The sequence below is a fragment of the Triticum urartu genome, chromosome 3A (genome assembly GCF_056163025.1).
Source record: "Triticum urartu cultivar PI428250 chromosome 3A, HENAU_Tu73, whole genome shotgun sequence".
Classification (NCBI taxonomy): domain Eukaryota; kingdom Viridiplantae; phylum Streptophyta; class Magnoliopsida; order Poales; family Poaceae; genus Triticum; species Triticum urartu.
In genome coordinates this window covers 640,400,243-640,406,242 of record NC_141875.1, presented here as the reverse complement: position 1 = coordinate 640,406,242, position 6,000 = coordinate 640,400,243, and positions in this window count along the sequence as shown.

Genomic DNA, 6,000 nt, shown 5'->3' with positions numbered 1-6,000 from the left:
CCCCGTGCTGAACCAAGTTGCTGTTGTGGTCGATGTCCTAAGTCATCGTCCGTTGAACTGCCCGGGTTGCTCGCCTGCTGAGTCGCCGGTCCACTTTTGGTGTGAGCCGCCTTCACATGGGCCTCGCGGTGAGTCGCCGGCCTCCACCGGCGTGCCTCTCTAACGAGCCGCCAACCCGCTACCGCGGACCTGCCTTCGCCGTCTGTCGAGTTGCTTCTGCGGCCGCTGCGGCCGCGACCCCGCTTCCCCTCGTGGCAAGCCGGCCATGCGCCATTGTGCTTTGACCCTGCTGCCTCGTGCCTCCTCCTCATTATCGCGCTTGAGTCGCCGTCGCTGGCCTCTCGCGTTGTTGTGAAATACAGAGTCTGCAGGAGAACCCAATCAAACCCAATCATCAAATATTACTTTCCACTAGTATTCCTTGTGGTCACATGAAGACTAAAGTCAATGCATCTACCGAGCACTACCTTTGCTCTTTGCTCTTGAGCTGCTACTATTTTAATCATATCAGCCTGCCCTCACGTAAGCTCACCCTGTGGCTCTCCGCCGGCCTTATTTCTACTGTGGGTCGCCATGGGCAAGTCACCTCTGCCTTGAAAACGCATGCGTGGCTTCACCCGCCATATCCTTAGAGCAACTTAAAGAGGGTGACCCATTTTGTTTGTTTGGATTATCTGGACATAAAAATTGGCCCAACGGGGCGACCTAAACGGACGTCCGTGTCCGCCTGCTGTCCGTCCCCGACCCAAACTTGACCCAAATCTGGGAACGAATGGGTACGAAGCGGACAGAAGCGGACGCTCTCGTCGCTCGCTACCGCCGGCGTGTGTCCGCCCTGGTCCTACCTACCAGCGACCGCTACGTCTCTCTCGTACAACTCTCTCTCGATCCCCTTTATTGTCGCCGCTACGTCACCGATTCCGGCTGGAAAGAAGAGGACCGGCGGCACGATGGGGAGTGGAGGGGCGGCGCGGAGGGGCCCGGCGGTCGCGAGGGGAAGCGGAGATGTGGCGCTGACCTGAAGGCGCGACCAGCAGCAGTACAGGCACCTTGAGCCGAGCAGCTCACCGGTGCTGCGTGGGGGCAGAGGAGGGTGGGGTGGCGGGGGCGCGGAGGTCAGCGCCGCCGAGGTCAGGTCCGCCGCCTCCAACTACTACCCGTAAACTCGGTAAGCCACAGCCACCTCCCTCCCCACTGCGCTGCATCGAGCAGCCCGTCTGGCCGCCTCCGCTCACCGCGCGCCCCGCAGCTCGCCGTGGCCGCTCGCCACGCCCGCCATGCCGCTCGCCCCGCCGGCCCGCCATGCCGCGCGCCCCGCGGCTCACCACGCCCGCCACGCCGCTCACCCCGCCCGCCCGCCACGCCGCTCGCCCCGCCACGCACGTCGCCGCTCGCCGAGCCACCTCGTCCGCGCCCGTCGCGCGCCTGCTCGCCCAGCTCGTCGTCGAAGATGGCGCCCTCATGTCCGCTATGTGTCTTTTTTGCATCTTGTGTGTTGGGTTCATCGCGTGTCCGCCTCATATCCGCTAGGCGGACAGACGACCCAAACAAACATAATCCGGACATAATCCGTGTCCGTTTGGGTCTCCCCGTTGGAGTTGCTCTTACTTCAAGTCATCATTGACTCCGTGTCAGAACTGCAGTGGCCGCATTGAACCACTCTCATCGCGCGTCGAGCCGCCCTATTGTGTTTGATCCATCGATTGCCGCCTCTGAGTCGCCCCGGGCCTCCTTCCGAGCCGCTTCGGCAACCTCAAGTAGCCATTGCATGTTTAGGTCGCCGCTGCACTTTCTGTCATTGCTACGGTTATGGCTTATGGCCTCGCCACTCCAAGTTGTTGTAATCCGCCACCCGCGCTTACTGAGCTGTTGCGGTCCGCTTTGAGCCGGATTCGCCCCTGCTGCAGACAAAGGAGACTTAAGAATATTTTAATAAAAGAGAGTCAGCAGACTAGTCAGTTTAACGGATGAGCTCAGATCAGTAATGGAGGATTTTGAAGGAATGAAAGAAGAATTGTCAAAAGATGAGGTTGAAACACGGAGGATATATCTGCTGATTACAAGAGAGATGCGAGCACAAAATATGGGTTTGCCAAAGGAGACACATTCACCTCATGTGAGGATTAAAAGAAAGGAGAAAAGGAGGGTCACCCCACGTGAAGCATCAGACTATATAATAGCAGTATTAATCAATCAAGAAACAGGTGATACGTGCAGACAAACGAGCATGGTACTGCTCACTAGTTGCACAGCCAATCAAAAAACCAGATGTAATCCTTTCTATATATTTTATCAGCACGTATTAAATTGTTTGAGAACAGTTACTCGACTCTGCGGTATTTTTTCGCATGACCGTTATTCATTACAAAGGTGTCGTAAAGGGGCATGCGCCAACATTATTTTTGGCACTAGCGCTTGTCCGTGCCTTACTGCTCGATGGATATGTGCGCAAATCGCCGCCCCCGCTACATCAACACACGCGGCTGACTCGTCGTCCGCGCCTGCAGCCAAACCGTTTCCAATGCTGTGGGCGACTCTCCCGTCCGCGCCGGCTTGTAACGCCACGGCCGACTCATCTATCTGCTCCTGCGGCCGACTCGGCCGCGATTGATTTCAGCTTCACCGTGGTCATCATCAATTACGCGGTGGATAATCTCTGGCCTGACAAATCAGGTGAAATCCATCTAGTATATTTTTATATTGAATATGGCTTTCTTTAAAAGAGAAATTACTCCGGCTTGCAAGTTCTCTAATGCAGGAGAAGTTATCTACTACAAAAGGGACTATTGTATCACTGAGCTATTAAAAGACTTATACCGGTTTATATCATGGTCAAAAATGGAGAATCTCAAGCCAACTCCTCGAGTCGTCTTAAGACTCGGGGGCTACAATGGTATGACTCAGCAAATCTTGCCAGTTTCAGCAAATTTAAGAACCCTGGGATGTTGGAGGGAAAGATAACCCGGTCCCACAGGCTACTGCCATATTGATGAAAATTGAAAGGCCATCAGAAAATTTCTGGCTTAAAAAGAAGATTCCGGTTCAAGAGAAATCTGTCTCTCACTGAAGCTCTCAATATCCGGTTTAAAATTCTAGCTCAAGAAGAATTTATCTCTCGCAAAGTTCGAGTTCTCAGAAAAAATTAAAGGTTTCCAAAGAGAACTTGATGCTATGATGCATGGTTCAAATATGGGTATCCTGCCTTATGGGCTTATCTTGGTCACTTGAGGGCTTCCTGCTCATCGAGCATAGCTGTGAATATCCCTCTTGATCGGCTCAACGCCACACTTGCCAATATTTCACTTGGGGGCTTCCTGTTCAAACATAGGTGTATTCGACCAAAGAGAACATATCGTTACTACCCTCTTGACTAGGTTTGTTCAAACATAGGCATATTCGACAAAAGAGAACATAACCTTTCCGGGTCATCCTACCTGTAGCCAGCTGCTTCAACTCCATCAGGTAATCTTGATTGACCCACCAAACTCTTAACGATTAGTCTTTATGGCGTATTCGACCAAGATCTGAGCTTGTTAAGGTCAAAACGTCGGTTTGTCATGTGAGAGCACGGCTTACAGATAGTCAGGATAGATCCAGGCTTCATAAGCCGCCTTCTTTGAAACTTGGATAAATCGCCCCGTGATGTATGTTGTTACTCTGACCCCGCGTACTCCTGATAAGTCTATAAAGCAAGACCTGACTTTATTTGGGTTCAAATGTCGATTGGGTACTATGAGTCAGGCTCACGGAAAGCACGTACCTTCCAGTGGCTCAGGCTTGTTTCATCGAAGAAAACACTTTGGCTTGGCGGCCTTCAAAAGCCTCGATTTTTTTGCTTTCTTTTCTTTATACGATTTCTTTTTTGCCATCTGGTTTTTACACATTGGGCCAAGCTGCCCTACTTATGGCTCATATTTGAAGCATCTTCGGGTCTTTGCAACCCGCCAGGATGGCAGACTCTAAGTCGCCAGTATATGATAATAGCCCAACTTGGCTGAATTTTCATGATGATATTGAATGATTGAGGTTTTCATACCAAAATATATTATTCAACTCTTGAATAGCCAACATGGCTGGATTTTTATTATGGTTATCAATAACCAATATTATGATTGAGGTTTTCAAAGTCGCTTCAGCGCAATGGCTATTGTTTTATCAATGGATATAATTTATTCTACAATGGAAGGAATAGTCCCGAGTCGCTGCAGGCTTACGACCCGGCACTTGGGGGCTACATTATTCAAGTTGAGATTATATCAAATATGCAAGTCCCATGTCACTGCCAGTATGCACCATGGCGCTTGGGGGCTAATGCAAAGTCATTTTTTGCTCACCTTATTGAGACCCGACTCATCACATTGTAATGAGTCGGCCCTTGGGGGCTACCAATTGCTCATGTCAACAATTCAAGGTACACAAGTCTTAAATCCATTATATTGAAAGGTCCACTACTCAGCTGAAAGAGTACAAAGCTCTTAACCTTATGGACGTGGGTTCGAGCCCCATGGAGAGGATTATATCATATGATATTATTTTCAATGAAGTATATATAAAGTCCCAGCTCAGTATTATCTTATTAAGCCGCCCCTTGGGGGCTACACATTGCTGTTCAAATCTACATGATGATATCTACAAAGTCCATGCTCATTATTGCTTAATGACCCGGCCCTTGGGGGCTATGTTGGTTGAACTTTTTATGGGCATCAGGCAATTACAAATCCCAGGTTGCTGCAAGCATGACAACCCGGCACTTGGAGGCTACATATATGGAGTATTCTATCTTTACTAGTGACTGAGATGAACAACATGGATTTCTTCAAAGTGGCAGTATTTATATTGAAGCAAGTCTTAAGTCATCACTTTGTTCTGCTCAAGACTTGGGGGCTACAAGTAATATGGATATAAGGGAGAAAAATCTTCAAATTCTCAGTTTTAAGCAAACCAGATTGACCCGGTGTCTGCAACAATTATGACCCGACGTCGGCAGCAATTATGACTCGGCACCATCTGTTTATAACCCGACAATTTTGGTAATCATAAATTGGCAAGATCTGCATCTTCAAGCCTGCTAAAAATCAGATGAGTATTTCAAGACCAATATTTTTTAAGCATTGAGAACTGAGTCAAATGAATTATTCTTCATAATATTTCTATGAGAAATCAACGTCAGCAAATTGAGTATGAAGTTGGCCTATTGACCCGGATTTTCTAGAAGAAGGAAATGACAAGGACTTCCGGATGATCAGGTGCCGGCTTACAAAAACTTTTAACTCGGAGCACAACCTGTCAAATTTGTTCTTGTGTTTATTTTGCAGGATTAGTTTAACATGGATAAATCCAAATTAAACTGGGGGCTAATGTCGGGGATATACCCCGCGGTATGACCCGGCCGGACTTGGCGACTCACTAATGACCCACCCTGACTTGGCGGCTCACTAAGTGACCCGCCCGGATCTCTCCACTCACTGATGACCCGGCCGAGACAGTTGACTCATTGGTGACCCGGCCAGCAGTCAGAGGAGCGACAAGACTCGGTGGCCCAATAGGCGGTTCATGGAAGGTCGGCTCATATTATGGTGGGCCGGCTTAAGAGGAAAGCGTAAGGAATATTCCCTTGTAAAGGAAGCAAGACTAGGACTCAACTTGTAATAGAGTAATCCTAATAGGACTAGTCATGTAAGCCGCCCCTTCAACATATATAAGGAGGGGCAGGGCACCCCAAGGGGGACAGGTTCCACAAGTTGGACAAGTTAGGGTTAGACAAACAAGTCTATAGCTCTCAAGCTAGAACACCCGTGTAATCGTGATCATCATTATCAATATCAATGAAGTATGATGTAGGCTTTTACCTCTACCGTGAGGGGCCGAACCTGGGTAAAACCTCGCGTCTCTCGATTCCGATCAACCCCTCTCAAGCTACCACATAGATGTGTTGGCCTCACGACTAAGTCCTCACATTAGGACATCTGCCGTGACAATTCCACGACAGCAACCTCTGCT